Source organism: Zingiber officinale, chromosome 10A (assembly GCF_018446385.1).
Source record: "Zingiber officinale cultivar Zhangliang chromosome 10A, Zo_v1.1, whole genome shotgun sequence".
Taxonomy (NCBI): domain Eukaryota; kingdom Viridiplantae; phylum Streptophyta; class Magnoliopsida; order Zingiberales; family Zingiberaceae; genus Zingiber; species Zingiber officinale.
In genome coordinates, this window is record NC_056004.1 from 74,251,343 (window position 1) to 74,272,367 (window position 21,025).

The following is a 21,025-nucleotide window of genomic DNA, read 5'->3' on the forward strand; positions in this document are numbered from 1 at the left end:
TTCTTCTTGGCAGGTCCGGTAAAGGATTGAACACCGCTCCCGGCTTTGCTATTCTGAGGCTTCTCGACCGCCACTTCTCCTTCGTTTCTCCCCGTTGGGCTCGAGTCGAGGCATGAAAGACTTAGCGTGATCTTGTCCACGGCGGCTCTGAGGCTTCGAGATCGCCTGCCTTGTTGGCGCGGCGAGAGGAGGAGAGGCAGCCCGCCGCAGGATCTTCTCTTGCTGAGCACGGAGCTTCTTGATGGAGCCCTCGATGCTCTAATCCTTGGTCGCACTGCTCACCCTAGCCGTCCTCTGCCCTAGCTTCGGTTCGCAGCCAACAAGCCCTGTCACCAGCAGCCTCTTTCCTCCAGTTGGTTGCTTGCTAAGCAAGCTCACCTCATATATTCCAGCAGCCTGCTTCACAGCTCTATTCATGGCTGCATCTGGCGCCCCAAAGCCGGATACGTCAATCTTTACCAACCATATCACTGCACCTCTTTCTTCCGAGCAGTTGGATGGTAAAAATTATATCTCTTGGGCATCTCACATTGAGCTTTGGCTTGTTGGACAGGGTTATGAAACACACCTCACTCAAACTGAAGAAGATGTTCAAGTCGCCGATCTTCCTCTGTGGAAGAAAGTTGACGCTCAGTTGTGTTGAATTATCCGAGCCACCATCCATCCATCTCTTAGGAATGTCTTCCGTACTCACAAAACCTGCAAAGCTGTTTGGACACAAGCTCAACAACTCTTTACAAACACCTCTCGGCGACTCTATCAAGTTTGTGAAGATCTCATGACCATCCTCAGCGCCCATCAGATTAAAGATTCAATGTCAACTTATCTGGGTTCAGTCTCTAGCCTTCTTTGTGACTTCAATGAATTGCTCCCACCTGCAGCCGATCCTGTTGAAGAGCTTGAAAATCGAAAGAAATTTTTTATGTCTCTGGCTTTATATGGTCTGCCCACAGATTATTCTCATGTCCGTGACCAGATCCTGGGCAGCCCCACAAAAGCTACCATGGACAATACGTGGGCGACTCTTCTCCGTGTCCCGGCCAAAGTCTTGACAATGCCTTCTTCTATTCCTGTCGACTCGTTAGCTTTGGTCTCTCGACACAAAGGACCTCCACCTCGCAAGGGTGGCAAAGGCCGTCCTTGGTGTGATCACTGCCACCGACTGGGACACACGATTGATAAGTGTTGGAGTCTACATGGTCGTCCTCCTCGTGCTGCCCAGGTCGTTCAGAATTCTGTTGCTTCTTCAGCTTCCACTTCACAATTAACACCGGATTCGACTCCAACACCTTCCTATATTGACTTTTTGAAATGGTTTGAGGATCGTCAAGCTTCGGGTTCCACTGCTACCATTGCACACGCTGGTACTTCCTTTGCTGGCATATCTCGTTGTTCGGGTCCTTGGGTTCTTGATTCTGGGGCCACCAATCATATTACTGGTAATAAATCCCTATTTTCCTCCCTCACTACCCACGGTCTCAGAGAGGGTACAAGTGTTATTCCCCTACTCTTCGTCGGTACTCCATCTCTGCTGATGTCACATTCTTTGAGTCGATTTCCTTTTTTGGTCCTTCCGCTTCACAGGCTGAGGTTTCTCCCTCTCCACCTGCACCAGTAACTATCTTTTGTCCTCCAGAGGCACCTCTATCATCTCCAGCCTCGTCTCCTCCTTTGCAGGTTTATCAGCGTCGTTCTCGTTCTGCTTTGCCGCCGACCAACACTAACACTGCCGTGGGCACATCTTTAGAGCCAAGTCCTTCGCCGTTTCCTTCGGTCCCATCTCCTGACTCTGATATTCCTATTGCACTTCGAAAGGGTATGCGTTCCACTCGTAATCCTTCTCCTCACTATATTTCTTTGAGCTATCATCGTCTTTCCCCATCCTATTATTATTGTCTGTCTTCCTTGTCGTCTGTTTCTCTTCCAAAGACTGCAGGTGATGCCTTTGCCCATCCAGGATGGAAACAGGCTATGTTTGATGAAATGAGTGTCTTACAGAGCAGTGGGACTTGGGACCTCGTTCCTCTACCTCCTGGGAAGTCAGTGGTTGGTTGTCGATGGGTGTTTATGGTGAAAGTTGGTGTAGACGGCACGGTTGATCGGCTTAAGGCCCGTCTTGTCGCTAAAGGCTATACTCAGGTATTTGGATTAGATTATGGAGACACTTTTTCTCCTGTTGCCAAGATGTCTTCTGTGCGTCTTTTCCTGTCTATTGCTGCAATTCGCCATTGGCCCCTTCATCAATTAGACATCAAAAATGCATTCTTACATGGTGACCTGCTCGAGGAAGTTTACATGGAGCAACCTTCGTGTTTTGTTGCTCAGGGGAGTCTTCTAGTCTTGTATGTCGCTTGCGGAAATCTTTATATGGTCTCAAGCAATCACCCAGAGCATGGTTCAGTAGATTCAGTACCGTAATTCAACAGTTTGGCATGACTCGAAGCGAGGCTGATCATTCTGTTTTTTATCGCCACTCATCTACTGGTTGCATCTATGTAGTGGTTTATGTTGATGATATTGTCATCACAGGTAATGATCATCTTGGGATTTCACAAGTAAAACAACATATTTTTAAACATTTCCAGACAAAGGATCTCGGCAAACTCAAATATTTTCTAAGGATAGAAGTGGCACAGTCTAAAGATGGGATCATTATATCCCAAAGGAAGTATGCAATGGATATTCGGGAAGAAACAGGAATGTTAAACTCAAAGACAGTCGACAATCCCATGGATCCTAATGTCAAGCTCCTGCCAAATCAGGGGGAGCCTCTTTCATATCCTGAACGATACAGGAGATTGGTAGAGAAACTAAGCTACCTTACTGTCACTCGTCCGGATATCTCATTTGCAGTGAGTGTAGTAAGTCAGTTTCTTAGCTCTCCGTGCAAAGAACATTGGGATATCGTGACTCGTATTATTCGATATATCAGGGGTGCACCAGGAAAGGGTCTTCTATATGAAGACAAAGGACATACTCAAGTCGTGGGGTATTCTGATGCAGATTGGGCAGGATCTCCCTCTGATAGAAGATCTACTTCTGGATTTTGTATATTTGTCGGAGGTAACCTTGTTTCTTGGAAAAGCAAAAAGCATAATATTGCTGCAAGATCCAGTGCAGAGGCAGAATATCAAGCTATGGTTATTGCTAGTCAAAAATATCACGCCCCCAGAGGAGACCCTGTCCGAGAAAATTTCGGCAGCATCTCCACTGTACGGCGGACAATCAAAAATTTTCTACAAACACTAAATACTCAGCCACATGCGGCTGGAATCATAACAATAATTAAAATCAATCACCACGCAGTTTATATATATATTCAGCCTCTGGCTGACACAACCACGCAGTAATAATACTCTGACTCAAAAACCACCCTACTCAACTACACTCGTAAAGCTCAAAACCGACGAACTCACCTCTTCTGCCATCCAGGCAGGCATGTAGTAGAATAAAAACCAAATCCAAATCCATCAATATAATAAAATCTATATCATGTCCATAAGCAAATAAATCCAGAACATAACGAGTTCAAACAGTCTAGAACAGAAAGAAACCAAAGAAAACCAAACATATCCTGGAGGTCTGCAGGACCAGCACTACGTGCAGTGAGGACTAGCGACTGGAACTCCCTCCTGACAGCATCAACCTGAAAATATCAACAATGGAGGCGGGGTGAGTCCAACACTCAGCAGGTACAGTTGATATGCAAAGTAAAGAAACAACACCTAGCACTAATCATGCGTACAGTCTCCTGATAAGAAAGATAAGAATGCATCTGAAATAAACAGGAGAATACTGTACTAACCAGTTCCCGAGTATAAGGTCAAGTCCGAGGGATAAGGAAATCCTGTATGCATGTCAAACATAGGCATCCAAACAATATACAGCATATAAATGCAGCAAGCACAAACACAAGCAATAAATGCATCATGCATATGATGCCAATGAAGCGTCCTGGTCACCCCTGACGTCAGTCGATCATCTCACACACAATAGTGAGGCCGAGTGGGTAGGACTGTGACAACCGTGCACTCTGTCTTCACTGCTCCTGATGAGTGAGCGAGTGGACGGGATGCTGTCGGAGTACACCTATCCTCCTACCCCAAATCATAAATGGGGGAGCGCAATGCTCTCAACTCCCGGTACACGATGACGGGGAGGAATCCCTGCCGGCTAACACGTTACATCACGCTACCCATGAGCGGACCAACGGAGCCAAACAAAGTCCCTGCTGCAACACACACTGCCTGAATCGACCACTAACCCATGAGTGGTGGTGTGTGCAGATCCATGTAACTGGCGATGTGCTCAACAATAATGGAGCGGACTATCGCACAGCATGCAATCATGCAAATGGTGCATGGCACTAACCACAAGAATATCCTGACCTAATCCACATATATATAAAAATGCATCAAAGGTCAACGAATCCAAAACAATCCAAAGGTATACAGAAGGTATAAAACCTAGGTCCTGAACATGGTCAAGCATGACATATCACTACCCCTATAAGCATGTATAGACAGGTAAAATATACCCGAGATGCAAAACCAATCAATCAAGCATGTAAGATTTGGGTAGTGATTAACCGAAACAGATAAGAAACTCAATTAATGCAACATGTTAATTTAATTACTAAGCATATCAAATGACATAAGTCAAAAGTACCCGCCTCCGATAAAATAGAAAGGTCGTATCCAAAATAGATCCCTCGTCGAGACACCGTCTCGAGTCAAAGTCCTGTGATATCAAACAGATAAGGTATTTAGCTATATAGCTAAATAAAAATCTCCAAACCTATTTAATAATCTTATCCATTCCTTAATTCAACACGTATACATAGGTTAACATTAGTTATTAACCTATCTATCAATCATCAACAAATGATAAAAACCCAAATTCACTCAAACCACATATCACGATTATGTAGAATTAGGGCACCCTAACCAGTCCACAACAAAAAAATGAAATATAGTAACTATACAAAAATTACCTCTACAACTTGTCCAAATCTGATTGAAAACGTTGCTTCTGTAAATCAACAGTCGGAGCAAAGTTAAATTGTCAATATCCCAAACAGATAAACCTAAATCACAATTAACACGACCAAAATTAATATCAGACCCAATTCCTCAAGGATCTCACCCATAATTCAAACAACTTACCCTAATCTGAAATTTCTCCAGAATGAACTAGATCCAAGTACTGTTTTGGTGAACACAAAACTCTTCCTCTTGATACCGAAGAGGAGAGGTGTCTCAAAGGTTCGTCCCTCGTTGAATCTGGAAGAAGCCTCGTAGGAGAAGCAGTGGCGTTGGTCGTTGGCCGACCGGCCTGGCTTCGGGCGGTGGCAATACAGAAGTGAGAAGGCGTCGGCTCACAAGGTCGGCGTCGGCTCTGTGGTGGCGGCAGAGGAGAGGAGAAGAGAAGAAGGCAGTCGGGCGACGCCGGGTGGCTAGGGCACCGAGGGGTGCGGCTCGGGAGGAAGAAAAAGGAGAAGAGAAAGTAGCCGATTGCGTCGCCGACGGCTAGGGCTTCGGCAAGGGATCGACTGCCGGCGTTCGGGAAGAAGCAACCGCCAGCCGGCGGTTAGGGCACCAAAGGTGAAGGTGCGCGGCGGCGTCGGGGAGAAGAAGGAAAGGGTGCGGGGGTTGGCTCGAGTTCGGCGACAAAAGCAAGGGAAAAGAAATAAAGAAATAAAAAGGAAAAGGATATATAAATATAATCTTTTCCTCGCTTAAATCGGGTAGCTTAAACAAGCTTTTCCGGGCTCAATTTTTATCCCCATGAACTTATCCGTACGAGCTCCGAAAAATTCCCGAAAAATATCCAAAAATTCCGAAAAATTCCCTTATTCATATCCGCCTATTTCTGGTATTTTACATTCTCCCCCACTAATAAAAATTTGGTCCCCAAATTTCGTTATCTACTATCAGCAAGTACTAACAACAGACAGAAAGTATAAATGTTGAACGGTAAACTAAATCGCATACTTCAAGTGAAAAAATAGGGATATCGAGCTCGGATCGTATTCTCGAGCTCCCAAGTAGCCTCCTCGTCTGAATGATGCTGACATCCGACTTTAACCAGCCGGATAGTCTTGTTCCGCAACTGACGCTCTTTCTGGTCGAAAATCCGTACCAGAATCTCCTCATAAGTGACGTCAGGATAAATAGGAACTGAGATATCTGTCAGCACAAGTGTAGGGTTGGGTATGTATCCCCTCAACATAGACACGTAGATCACATCGTACACGCCTACCAAGGGCGGTGGTCGTGCTAGCCAGTAAGCTACCGCTTCAATCCTCTCCAAGATCTGGAAAGGTCTAATGTATCACGGAGCTGGCTTACCTATGAGGTCAATCTCTTCACCCCTTTCGTGGGTGAAACTCGTAGAAATACCTGGTCGCAAATGGAGAACTCTAAGGGTCTCCGACTCCGGTCAGCATAACACTTCTGGCAGTCTTATGCCTCTGACATCCTCTGTCTGATAATATGGACCACTTTGCCTCACGTTGAGCTCTATGAGGTCTCAACAACTGGGTCTCTCGGATTCTCGTCCTGATCGACGACTGAGCAACTATGGTAACAAGAATACCCTGCTCTGTATGTCCTTGCTCCTCAATGTCTAACTCAGAGAAATCCTGAATCAAATCTGTGACCACAACTCGGTGGCAAGCTAAAGTCCCTCTGGACCTCTAGCTAAGTGCATCGGTAACCACATTAGCTTTTCCCATGTGATAGCTAATGGTACAATCATAATACTTCAGGAACTCCATCTATCTCCTCGGTCGAAGATTAAGTTTCTTCTGAGTGAACAGATATTTGAGACTCCGATGGTCAGTGAGAATCTCAATGTAATATAAATAATGTCGCCAAATCTTCATGGCAAAAATAATGGCGACTTGCTCCAGATCATGTACAGGGTAGTTCTTCTCATGTTCCTTCAACCAACGAGAAGCATAGGAGTATACTCTATCGTGCTGCAATAGAACAGCGCTCAAACCCAGAATAGATGCGTCGGTGTAGAGGACAAATCCGTCCTCCCCAGAAGATAAAATCCAAAAATCGAAGCCGACACTAGTCTCCGCTTCAGCTCCTAGAAGCTGGTCTTGCAATCCTCAGTCCAAGTAAACTTCATGCCTTTTATGGTCACGCATGAAAGTAGCATAGCTATGCGGAAGAAACCCTCGACGAAAGGTCTGTAATATCCTGCGAGTCACAAAAGACTGCGGATCTCCTACACTGATTTCGGCTGCTCCCAACGGTAACAACCTCTATCTCCTGTGGAACCACGGTACACTCCTACTGGTGACCGTGTGTTCCAAACATCATAACAAAAGACAATCCAAACCAGCACTACTGATAATCACATATAGATGTTCTCGTCGAATCATCTCTAGATCTATGCAAAGGTAATGTACGTGACTCACCTCGGATCCGTAATAGATCACAACATCGTCCACAAAGATAATGGAAACCTATCCAAACATCCTCGACATACCAGGATCATCAAGACCCTGAAAACATCTAAGGCACTGTAAGCCTATATGGCAAAAACCAAGACATATAATGTCCGTATCACAGACATTCCTATCCATAGGATCTCCGATAATAAATCGAAAAATCTTCTCATCAATAACATAAATCACCAAAGAATAAATCCTCCAGTGTGAGAGCAACGCTCCATCACAGGAAACACCACATATGTGGGAGCGACGCTCTACCACAAGAAATCATATTCCACCACAAATAATCTGAAATATGTATCTGCAATAAATATAGGAGCAATGCTCCGCTACCAGCAATCCGTGATATGTGGGAACAACGCTCCACCACAAAACAATACCTAAGTACCCTAAGGCACCTAACTATCCAGCTAGAGACTGTACAAGATCTCTCTACCACAATTCGCTGTGGTTAGCCTAGGATATAACAACCTAGTAACTAATTAAATCCATCATCAACTCTATCAGCATCCTAGTGGGTCATCCACTGATAGGAAAATTAGTTGATGGGTTAATTCAACAAATGACATAATGCAGTCACTCCACATTATGCATTTAGTATAAGTAGAATCATCATACTGCTACCAATGTATACACCTAGCACACATGCTCACACAACATATGTATGATCAACAAAATCCTCCAATTATTATACACCAAACATACTCACAACTCAGGTATAATCAGTATGATACCTCCAACAATACACCTCAACAACACTCACATGACATATCTTCACCTATGCCAAGAATATAACCAACATATACTTCCAATAAAGCATACTAAACCCAGGTGCACTCACAAATCAAACATAATCAAAAAGTTACCTCAGATACCACACCAAACACATATGTACATATCCCAACTCAGATTAAATCGACAAAATGCCTCCATCAAAACACCACCGATGTACTTATACTACATCTCGGATTTAATCAACAAGATATCTTCAATAATACATCCAGATACATACACCGAACTACATATCTATAATCCACAAGGAACCTTCAAATCATATCAGAACATGGATACATATACTACTTGCAAATGGACAGTCTACCACAGGACTCCTACAACCCAAAACAATCATAATATAAATGTAACATAGACATGCAAAATCAGCACACCAGCTCAATCAAAGAGACCAACCTTATGCTACCAACACTCATGGGTTACCGGTATATCTAAACAAAATTCATGCATATGTATCAAGCATGAATACATCAATCAAAAGCAACCCAAAATAAAGCAGCCTAATCATCCAGTAACAACCCTGCTCTAGGTTCAAAGGAACTGGTATCGGACAAGAAAAATATACACATCGTGGTATAACATTGCCAGTCAATGTCATACACTACCAAGACTATATCTAATGGGGAAAATTTTTATCATCATAAATCCAAATGTACTCTCCCAGTATACACTAGTAACTATTGTATCCCATAAGTGTTAAGCAATTAGCTCTACACTTCCTTACATCAGCGGGGTCACATATCCCAAAGCACCCTCTAAGTTATCCCATCAGGTATATACAATCCACGGTCAAAATCTTCATGGAATAGGATACATCGATCATTTATAACCTATCCAAGCCGATAATGATATATGGCTAAATCAGTCATTTTCACGTCAGTACAAAACATGTACTCAAATGTGCTCTAGATACATAACTAAGCACAAATAACCTAAAGGTTCGAACCTCTAAAAAATAGAATATGACAATCCTCTACTGATCACCCAACAAAACTAAATCATTCATCTACTAACTAATCAAGAATACCTTAATCCTCCACAAACAACCAAGGTATATCCAACCACATAATATCATATGTATAAATGTGTACAACCCAAAAGAAAAAGTCAATATTTAGGAACATCAAGACACTCTCATTTTCATCCTCAAAAATATCAGCCCACATAATATCAGATGAATCAGTCTCTACTCCCCATGAGGGCAAGTTAGCATTCAAAACATCAAATCATTATTTATCCACGAAGTCCAATATCAGAGGAAGCAATTATCCATTTTATCATCCTTTTAACTAACCACAACTAACCAGATTATTAAAATCTCATAGGCACACTCAACCATAAACTCTCTAGCACCCAATTTATAATCTGATCACCAACCATAATCATCAAACCTGTGAATATTATAAATGACACTCACTATATCACCATCAATGACAACCCAAATATGAATCATCAAAATAGTTATCCACTAATAGATCATCAAAACAAATATCTAATAATGGATCATCAAACAACCACATAACATTTACTCTCATAAATCATTAGAAATCAACACATCACAATATCTGATCTTCCAAAATCCCTCAACCTCAAATCATTCTCAACAATGATCAAACATGATAACTCCCCTATGAACAATTTTTCATCGTATCAGGTATCCTAATATCCAAAAGATATGAGTATAACAACTCTACTGGCTAAGTCAACAGGAATATGCAGGTATCATCCATTAGCCAGCTAACAATAGTAGAGGCTGGTAAGTGCCTCCATATCCTAACCAACTAGTAGTAACAAAAGCTAAAACTACTGGTGGTAAAATATATAAAATCACCAGAGACTATAATCCTTGATCTCTATTAGGGTCGAGCAAGATCAGTGGCTAACCCATCACATGTAATATGGGCTACAGCAACCAGACAGGTACTAAAGATAAAGTGCTAATACATGTCATAACTATCATAAAATAAACATCATACCTATTTGCTGTCTGGAGATGTTCCGTCGCTGTCCAGTCCCCAACTTTTGACCTCAAAATTCCGAACGAGAATATCACCGGAAATCCAAATAAATCCGAAACATAACCATATCGAAAATCCGAAAATGCTCAGTTTGACTCGCAAACCTGGCTAACCCAAATATCCAGAATACCAACAACAGGTATCTGACAAATCTCCAGAACACCAAAAGCAGGTATCATAACCCGCTCTGATACCCAATAAATTGGTATCAGATTAATTCCGAAAATCCAAAAAATATGAAACAAAAGATCGTAAAACTGTGCTCTGATACCACTAAATTGTCACGCCCCCAGAGGAGACCCTGTCCGAGAAAATTTCGGCATCATCTCCCCTGTACGGCGGACAATCAAAAATTTTCTACAAACACTAAATACTCAGCCACATGCGGCTGGAATCATAACAATAATTAAAATCAATCACCACGCAGTTTATATATATATTCAGCCTCTGGCTGACACAACCACGCAGTAATAATACTCTGACTCAAAAACCACCCTACTCAACTACACTCGTAAAGCTCAAAACCGACGAACTCACCTCTTCTGCCATCCAGGCAGGCATGTAGTAGAATAAAAACCAAATCCAAATCCATCAATATAATAAAATCTATATCATGTCCATAAGCAAATAAATCCAGAACATAACGAGTTCAAACAGTCTAGAACAGAAAGAAACCAAAGAAAACCAAACATATCCGGAGGTGCAGGGACCAGACTACGTCAGATGAGGACTAGCGGGAACTCCCCCGACAAGATCAACCGAAAATATCAACAATGGAGGCGGGGTGAGTCCAACACTCAGCAGTACAGTTGATATGCAAAGTAAAGAAACAACACCTAGCACTAATCATGCGTCAGTCTCGATAAGAAAGATAAGAATGCATGAAATAAGCAGGAGAATCTTGTACTAACAGTCCGAGTATAAGGTCAAACAGAGGGATAAGGAAATCACATGCATGTCAAACATAGGTATCCAAACAATATGCGACATAAATGCAGCAAACACAAACACAAGCAATAAATGCATCATGCATATGATGCCAATGATGCGTCCTGGTCACCCCTGACGCCAGTCGATCATCTCACACACAATAGTGAGGCCGAGTGGGTAGGGCTGTGACAACCGTGCACTCTGTCGTCACTACTCCTGATGAGTGACCGAGTGGACGGGATGCTGTCGGAGTACACCTATCCTCCTACCCCAAATCATAGATGGGGGAGCGCAATGCTCTCAACTCCCGGTACTCAAAGACGGGGAGGAATCCCTGCCGGATAACACGTTGTGTCACACTACCCATGAGCGGACCAACGGTGCCTACCAGAGTCCCTGCTGCAACACACTCTGCCTGAATCGACCACTAACCCATGAGTGGTGGTGTGTGCAGATCCATGTAACTGGCGATGTGCTCAACAATAATGGAGCGGACTATCGCACAGCATGCAATCATGCAAATGGTGCATGGCACTAACCACAAGAATATCCTGACCTAATCCACATATATATAAAAATGCATCAAAGGTCAACGAATCCAAAACAATCCAAAGGTATACAGAAGGTATAAAACCTAGGTCCTGAACATGGTCAAGCATGACATATCACTACCCCTATAAGCATGTATAGACAGGTAAAATATACCCGAGATGCAAAACCAATCAATCAAGCATGTAAGATTTGGGTAGTGATTAACCGAAACAGATAAGAAACTCAATTAATGCAACATGTTAATTTAATTACTAAGCATATCAAATGACATAAGTCAAAAGTACCCGCCTCCGATAAAATAGAAAGGTCGTATCCAAAATAGATCCCTCGTCGAGACACCGTCTCGAGTCAAAGTCCTGTGATATCAAACAGATAAGGTATTTAGCTATATAGCTAAATAAAAATCTCCAAACCTATTTAATAATCTTATCCATTCCTTAATTCAACACGTATACCTAGGTTAACATTAGTTATTAACCTATCTATCAATCATCAACAAATGATAAAAACCCAAATTCACTCAAACCACATATCACGATTATGTAGAATTAGGGCACCCTAACCAGTCCACAACAAAAAAATGAAATATAGTAACTATACAAAAATTACCTCTACAACTTGTCCAAATCTGATTGAAAACGTTGCTTCTGTAAATCAACAGTCGGAGCAAAGTTAAATTGCCAATATCCCAAACAGATAAACCTAAATCACAATTAACACGACCAAAATTAATATCAGACCCAATTCCTCAAGGATCACACCCATAATTCAAACAACTTACCCTAATCTGAAATTTCTCCAGAATGAACTAGATCCAAGTACTGTTTTGGTGAACACAAAACTCTTCCTCTTGATACCGAAGAGGAGAGGTGTCTCAAAGGTTCGTCCCTCGTTGAATCTGGAAGAAGCCTCGTAGGAGAAGCAGTGGCGTTGGTCGTTGGCCGACCGGCCTGGCTTCGGGCGGTGGCAATACAGAAGTGAGAAGGCGTCGGCTCACAAGGCCGGCGTCGGCTCTGTGGTGGCGGCAGAGGAGAGGAGAAGAGAAGAAGGCAGTCGGGCGACGCCGGGTGGCTAGGGCACCGAGGGGTGCGGCTCGGGAGGAAGAAAAAGGAGAAGAGAAAGTGGCCGATTGCGTCGCCGGCGGCTAGGGCTTCGGCAAGGGATCGACTGCCGGCGTTCGGGAAGAAGCAACCGCCAGCCGGCGGTTAGGGCACCAAAGGTGAAGGTGCGCGGCGGCGTCGGGGAGAAGAAGGAAAGGGTGCGGGGGGGTTGACTCGGGTTCGGCGACAAAAGCAAGGGAAAAGAAATAAAGAAATAAAAAGGAAAAGGATATATAAATATAATCTTTTCCTCGCTTAAATCGGGTAGCTTAAACAAGCTTTTCCGGGCCCAATTTTTATCCCCATGAACTTATCCGTACGAGCTCCGAAAAATTCCCGAAAAATATCCAAAAATTCCTAAAAATTCCCTTATTCATATCCGCCTATTTCCGGTATTTTACAAAAAACTTATATGGTTAAAACAGTTGCTTCAGGAACTAAGGTTCGGAGAGGTTACACAAATGTCACTCATATGTGATAACCAGGACGCTATGTATATTGCCTCAAATTCAGTCTTCCATGAGAGGACAAAGCATATTGAAGTTGACTGTCACTTTGTCAAGAAAGTCATATCTGGAGAAATATCTACTAGTTTTGTCAACTCAAATGATCAGCTAGCAGATATATTCACTAAGTCACTTAGAGGTCCTCGAATTGACTACATATGTTGTTGGAATGTATACTGAAAGTCTAAGCTTTGTAAACATTCATTATGAATAAAGAATCATATTTGGTCTAATTATCTACATTTGTAGTTGTTCATTTAATTTATATTGTAGATAACATAGTATGTGGTGTCACATACAGAAGATGATGTTATCAGTACCTTATAAATTATAAACAGTAGCTCATGACCGAAATGGAAAGGAACAAACCATTAGAAGGTCGTAGTGTAATTAGGTATCAGTTTATCTTGACTGTATAATTACACTAGTACACTCAGAGTGTATTGAGTAGGACCATTTGAGGTCGTTTCTTTTATACTGACTTTATAAAGAAACAAAGACCTCGGTTATTATGGAAGTGTGTGCTCTTAATCCTAATATAATAACAAGCACATATATTTGATATTTATTTCTTTAATTTATCAATGGGTGAGATTTAGTTCGATAAATCAATAAGCCCGATAAGTTGGGAAATGGTATCACTTATAGTGTGTGTTGTTGATTATAGAAGGAAACTGTGTCCTAGAGATACTAGGTTGAGAATGTCCTCAAGAGGAGCTCATAAAGATTGTCATGTTAAACCCTGCAGGTGGATTTAGTCCGACATGATAATAAGGTTGAGTGGTACTACTCTTGGACTTAGATATTAATTAAATGAGTTGTCAGTGACTCACTTAATTAGTGGACATTCGATATCTTAAACACAGGAGACTAACACACTCATAATAAGAAGGAGCCCAAAATGTAATTTGGGATTGGTGCGGTAATTCAATGATAGTTCTCTAGTGGAATGAATTATCATTGATAAAATTAAGTTGTGTTCAAGGCGAACACGGGATGCTTAATTTTATCGGGAGACCAAAACCAATTCCTCCTCTCGGTCCCTATCGTAGCCTCTTATTTATAGAGTTCTATACCCACCTATACCCACCTTCTATACCCACCCAATAGGGGCCGGCCTAGGTATATTATTGGGTGGCCGGCCCTAGCTTGAACCCAAGCTAGTAGGGCCGGCCAAAATAAATTAAAAAAGAAATTTAATTTTAATTTTTATTATTATGTGGAAGATATAATTTAAAGAGAATTAAAATTAAAATATCTCTCTTGTAATAGATCTAAAAAAGATTAAAGAAAAAGATTAGATCTCTTTCCTTATTTGTAGATTGGAGAGATGTTTTATTTTCTCTTTAAATATTATCCACATGTTGATAAAATTAAAATTATAGAAATTTCCTTTTTATCAACCATGAAGGGATTTTGAAGAGAAATTAAATTTACAAGAACAAATAAGGAAATTTTTGTTGATTGGAAATTTTTCTTCTCTTTAAATTGTGGCCGGCCATATGAATTTAATGGGGAGTTTTTATTTTATTAATTCCTCATTAATTCATATTAAGGAAAGCTATTGATATTATTTTTAATAAGTTTCCTTAATTGTCAAGGCCAAGGATTATAAAAGAGGGGGTTAAGGTACCTTGAAGAGAGACAATATTTTATTTTTCTCTCCCTCTTTTCTTCTTCTTGTGGCCGGCCCTAGCATTTCTCCTTTCTTCTCTTTTGGTGGCCGAACCATACATCTCTTGGAGCTCTTGTTGGTGGCCGGACCTAGGAAGGAGAAGAAGAAGAGGAGGAAGCCTCATCTTGAAGATCATTTGGAGCATTGGTGGTGATCAAGTTCTTCTTCCTTGGAGGTGGTTCTTCTTGTGGCCGAACCTTGCTTGGAGAAGAAGAAGGTGCGTGGTGGTTCTCATCTCGGAAGATCGTCGCCCACACAACGTCCGAGGTTAGAAGAGGAATACGGTAGAAGATCAAGAGGTTTTTTCTACAAGGTATAACTAGTAATTTCTATTTCCGCATCATGCTAGTTATTTATGGAAATAATACCAAATACAAGAGGCTTACGTTCTAGTGTTTCGAATATGGTTTTTCGAAGTTGTGTTCTTTTGTTTCTTTCTTTTCCTTGTGATTTGATTGTTCTCTTTGGTTAACCTAAAGTTATTTTAGGAAATTAAATATTAGCTTTCTATTAAAGGTTTTGTCTAGTCGGTGGTGGTTGCTCCCATATCCAAAAAGGCCATGTGCCTCGCCACGTCAGTACTGGGAACCTTTTATGGAAATTAATATTTAATGGAATTAATAACTTAAGGAGACTTGGGTCGAACGTGTTAAGTTCCGCAGGAGATCCAAGTCAAAACCTAAAAAAACAAATAGATTAAGTTTTGGATCAAACGTGTTAAGTTCCGCAGGCGATCCAAAATTTAATTTAAAAGAACACATGGTAGCTAGGAAAAGGTTCAGACCTTTGTACAAAATTTTTGTACAGTGGAACCTATAGGTTTTCCGAGTAGCAACCAATATATGTAACAAGCTTGGTGCATATGATCTATATTCTCAAGCGTGAGGGGGAGTGTTAGAATAATTATAAGGGTATTTTTGTCTTTTGGTGTATATCTTCTTTCCTATATAAAGGCCTAACTCGTGGTTCCCAACTCGAGATTTTAGGGTTTTGCTTTGAACATATGTTATTATTTTTCACAAAAGATCCTTACAGAACCGGCACATATGTCGGATCAAGCTCATAAAATTGTAAAGTTGGATGTTATCGTCGTTGATACACAAGCCAAATGGAGTATTCTTACAATAATTGCAATATTTCTTTGAGAAGCTAAGAGCAATATGTCCGTATTCCTTATAGTTATAGCATTGAACTTGTCGCATGTCTTTACCCTTGCCTTTCCCTTGAGCTGCATAAGCAATTGCATTATTATGCATTTTGTTTTGCTGGAAAATTGTGTTGTAAGACGTTGCTCTTCACGAAGCAACTCTCTAAAACACACTTCCAAAGAAGAAGAAGGAGCACGATCCATCAAATTAGAGCGGGCTACCTTGATGTAATTTCATCAAAAACTAATCTCGCTTGCTTTGTTCATTCACCTCTTGAACCATAGAAAGAGAGGCAACTAGTACTTGTGCACAAATTATGTCAACATATTCTACCCATAAGTTCTAAAAACCAGAAAAGTACTCTTGAAATAGAGAGATCACCTTGAGAGTAACTAGCAATCTCGTATTCTAATTGAAAACATTTGGTTGTATTGTCTTGATAGTAAACTTTTTTTCAATACTCCCACATGCTTTTAGCTGTCTCATATAGTCTCAAATTAGGAACAAGTAGTTGATCAACTGATGCTAGAATCCATGTCATGACTCTAGCGTCCTTGACTTCTCACTGAGCCAATTTAGAAAGCTCAGATCACTACCATCGATGTGACATCATAGTTCTTTTCCCATGACAAACAAACAAAACTAAAATTCCCAAGTAGATTAATTCTTACCTATGAAATAGACACTAAAAATATCTGAGTTGGTAGTTGACATGATATTCATTACTCACCGAATGCAACAAGAAGTGCTGAAAATCAGCAGGTCCAAGAGTCCAAAAGCTTGAACTGAAATAACACCTCTAGGAATTCTAGAGATATTCCCAAAACCAAGATCTGAACTTCTCAAGAAGACACTCTCAAATTTTGAATTATGGTTCTGATACCATGTCAATTAGATTGAATGCTCTCACCCTGAGAGTTCTTCTCATTATATAGAAAATGTTAGTGATTTACATGACAAATTTTCAACCATAAAAATAGGTCGATTCTAGTAATCTGTCTAAATCAATTTGTCTAAACCAAGAAGGTATAGCTATACTATTAATTACAATATATTTACAGCTATTAATTAAGGCTTGATATATGCTGTCATATATGCTTCATCCTTAATGTATGCTGTCATATATGTTGTCATATATACTGTCAATATTGTCAAGAGTATTGAACATTATTCCATTGTTGTCTATTTGTCTAATTGTTATTGTCATTTGACAAATTATAAATACTAATATTTTAATCTTGTTTATCATTTTATATTAAAATAAAGCTAAATTGTTTATCATGTGGCATGATAAACAACAATGTGATTTAAGATCACAATGTTGTTTATCATGCCACATGATAAACAACAATGTGATATTAAATACAAATTAACAAGCAAAAGCTTTATTTTCTTAGAAAAAGTATTAATTAAATCTTTAGTCTAAACTTTAACATAAATAGCTTTGAAAAACTTCATATAATTTAAATTTATTGCTTAATATTAGTTAGCATAACTCATGATTACTAATATAGATACATGAAAAACTTTGATTCCATTATTCCATTATGAGCCAATTAAAAACATCAAGGGTGAGTGTATATAAAAAAAATAACACTAAACTATTTCTTCATTACAAGAACTATTACTACATTTATGTTTTTCTTTCCATTAAAATTTTCATGGCTATTTAATTTTATATTGTAATAGTTAGCTAACTTCAGCCAAATTAATTATTAGGTTTTAGAGGTACTCAATCAAAAATTGGAGTGTAATTAGTGTGTGGTTGATTTTTCTAGGTAGGGCTTGTTGTCTAGGATGAGTAAGTCCAAATGGGTTTAATTTGGACTCTATTTGATAAATTTAGGATTGAACTAAACTTATTATGGTTAAGACTTGGTCTGGTTTAATTGCATTTTTATGGTTCAATTAGAATAATTTTCAAATAAAATCCTAATTTATTTTCTCCCCTAACTGCTAGTACTTAAATTACCTAAATTAAGTTGGTCACTTAAACCTTTATTAAAAAGTTGATGAAAATATCAATTCCATCGCTCTTTTATTTCTTCATCATTTAATAGTACCCTATTGCATTTATCTCTAGTACATCTTATTTGGATAAGATCTCTTATCTTCATCTCTCTTCTTTAGCTATTTTATAAATATTTCTTTCCCTTTCTTTTATATCTAGTTGCTGATATAAACATTCAAAAGTTTCATTCTTGGCTTCATTCACTATTCGCTTGACCTCTTTCTTGGCTACTGTATACTTTTTAAAGTCTTCTTCATTTTTACAAGTGTATAATACCCTCATATAGGTTGTTCATTTTTTTTTCACTTTTTGTATACTTTTTTATTCCACTATCAAGATTCTTTACTTGATGATGCACGTCCCTTCAACTCATCGAGTATACTTTTGACTATCATTTTCAACTTTAATGTCATCTTAACCCTTTTTCAACTTGGTGGTGCACGTCCATGAACAACCATTGATAAGTGGCAAAAAAATTAAGAGTTAACTTTATTGGAATATCAATGTTGAAATAAGAATTATAACTCATTTAGATATAACTATCGATATGATCATCGATGAGCAACTATAACTAAGTATAAATATTGGTATTATCCTAAAGGATGGCAATACTTATAATGGGTTAACAAAAAAGTGAAATAGAATTATTGCAATATGAATTTTAATAACTGTTATTTCTTTAAGCTCTTAATTTAAGATATCAAATTCACACACACATCTCGTATTCCCCCACTTTGCAATTTGTGCTCACTTTTTGGAATTCTTTGGCTTTGAGGTGCAAATGTCATTGTAGTATTCATGTTACCATGTTAGCTACAATTTCCTTTGAGGTATGCATTTTAATTAGATTTTATGTTGCACTTTAAATTAACATTATTTTAGACCATGCATAATGAGCAAAACTTACCTAGGTAGACCTAGCTTCGCCAAGGTGTGACAAAACTAAAGCAAATGATCTACCAAGTTGTCAAGGGAAAAGAAGAAAGTCTTAGGCATGACTTAGTAGTTTGACACTAGAAAGGAGAAATAAATAGAGAGAATTGTATTAAGAATACAAATCAACCATTGGATATTAATCTTTTTGTGTGATTAAGCTATAATATGAATAGTTGTACTTTAATTACTAAAATAGCTAAAATTTATATTCATGAAATTTCTTTGTACTCAAGCTCTCAATCAATCCCCTTAAAAACAAGGTTTAGAGTATCAACCTTGTTTCATAGGCTAGAGAACGAAACGATATTATTTTGGATCAATATCGTTCTATTTTGATCGATGTTGATCGCTTCGAGGAGGAAAAGAGGCAAAAAAAAAGAAGTTTGGGTGCAAGAAGAAGAGGAGGATAAAGAGGAGCTTGCATACCAAAAAAACTTCCTTTTGGCTTGGGCAAAGGAACAAAGGTTTGTCTTCAAGCAAGGCTCAGGCAGAGGAAGTGGAGAAAGATGCAAACAATGCAAATGAAAGCGGAGGAAGAGGAGAAAGACAAAGATGAAAGTTTACATTGAAGAAGTCTCACTGCAGAATTAGAACCCTAGTCTCATTTGCTCATGTACACTCATGGAAAAGGAAGTTAGTTGTATTTCATTCGCTCACAGATCCTTGCAAAGGAAGTGGTTCTTGAGGCTGTATCTCATTTTGTTTCACATGCCGATGTGAGATCAAAACAAAATATTTTGAGGATTCTGAGTGACACAACTAGACACCTCAAATTATGCTTACATATACTCCATCCATGGAATGAAATCTAAGTACAAACTCATCAGCATTATCATCCTGTTATTATCATGCCATTAGTGATTTAAAATATACTAAGTATTCTATTAACCTATCATTGGTAACTAAACTATGCCCAAAGTTTATACAGTAAATTAAAGTGTGTAAGGAAATATAGAATAAAGGCAATGATTGATTCATGAAAAATTGAAGATAAAACTCTTGTTAAAATTAGTAATGTAGAGGCCCGCTAATTCAATGATCCATTAGCGGGTATATGAAATCAAAATGCTCGACATGACAAACTAGGGTTGACCCTATAGAAAACATGCATAATGATGTACCTATTTAAAAGCTATCCTCTACAAAAACTACCAACATGGAATATCAACTTTCCCTTTCCAGATTGTGCACAATGAATTTACGTGAGATATCATATTACAAAGCAATAATGTATATTAATCATTGGGTCAGACATCATACCATATGTGTCATCTGATGGGCTTGTCCAGCATTCATTTTCATAGGCATGGTACGGATGTTCCAAATAACTAGCACAGCAAAGCCAGCGCCGCATCGTACCCTCTATCCTCTTTTACCTTGCTTTATACTTTCTAAGATGAAAAAAACGACACAATATGGGTTAGTACTTGATAGGTCAAGGTTTCTAACTTCGGCGCATTTTATTTTATATTTCTGATATTAGAATGCCAAATAAGCCGACGATGCTAAAAATGACTCAAATTAAGTATGCCCTTAGAAGCCATAAATAACTGGATCCTAGGATTTATCTGATTAGAAACTTGATCAATACAATGTACTTGTGGGTCAAAATAGTACATGAATTAGCATACAAATAAAAGTAAGCTATTTGATTATGCATTGTAGATTATAAAGCTAAAATTGAAGTTCTAAAAGGGATAGGCCTACCATAACAAATTAGACGTGGCAAAATCATCCAAAGTGCAAGAGAGTAGAGAGAAATTTAGACAACCGTTTAAGAAACCACAGGGACAAGATAAAAAAGGGGAATGGATGACCAATTATAACCCTTTCAGCCCTACAGATGGAACCAAGAGACAGGTGTGTTTGGTACTCCAGAATGCCATTGC

The 21,025-nt window shown here is 39.4% G+C and overlaps 1 pseudogene; it reads right to left on the reverse strand.

Moving 5' to 3' along the window:
• LOC122026706 overlaps positions 1 to 20,490 on the reverse strand; it is a 42,091-nt pseudogene extending 21,601 nt beyond the window's left edge.
• Between the last annotated feature and the right edge of the window lie 535 nt (positions 20,491 to 21,025).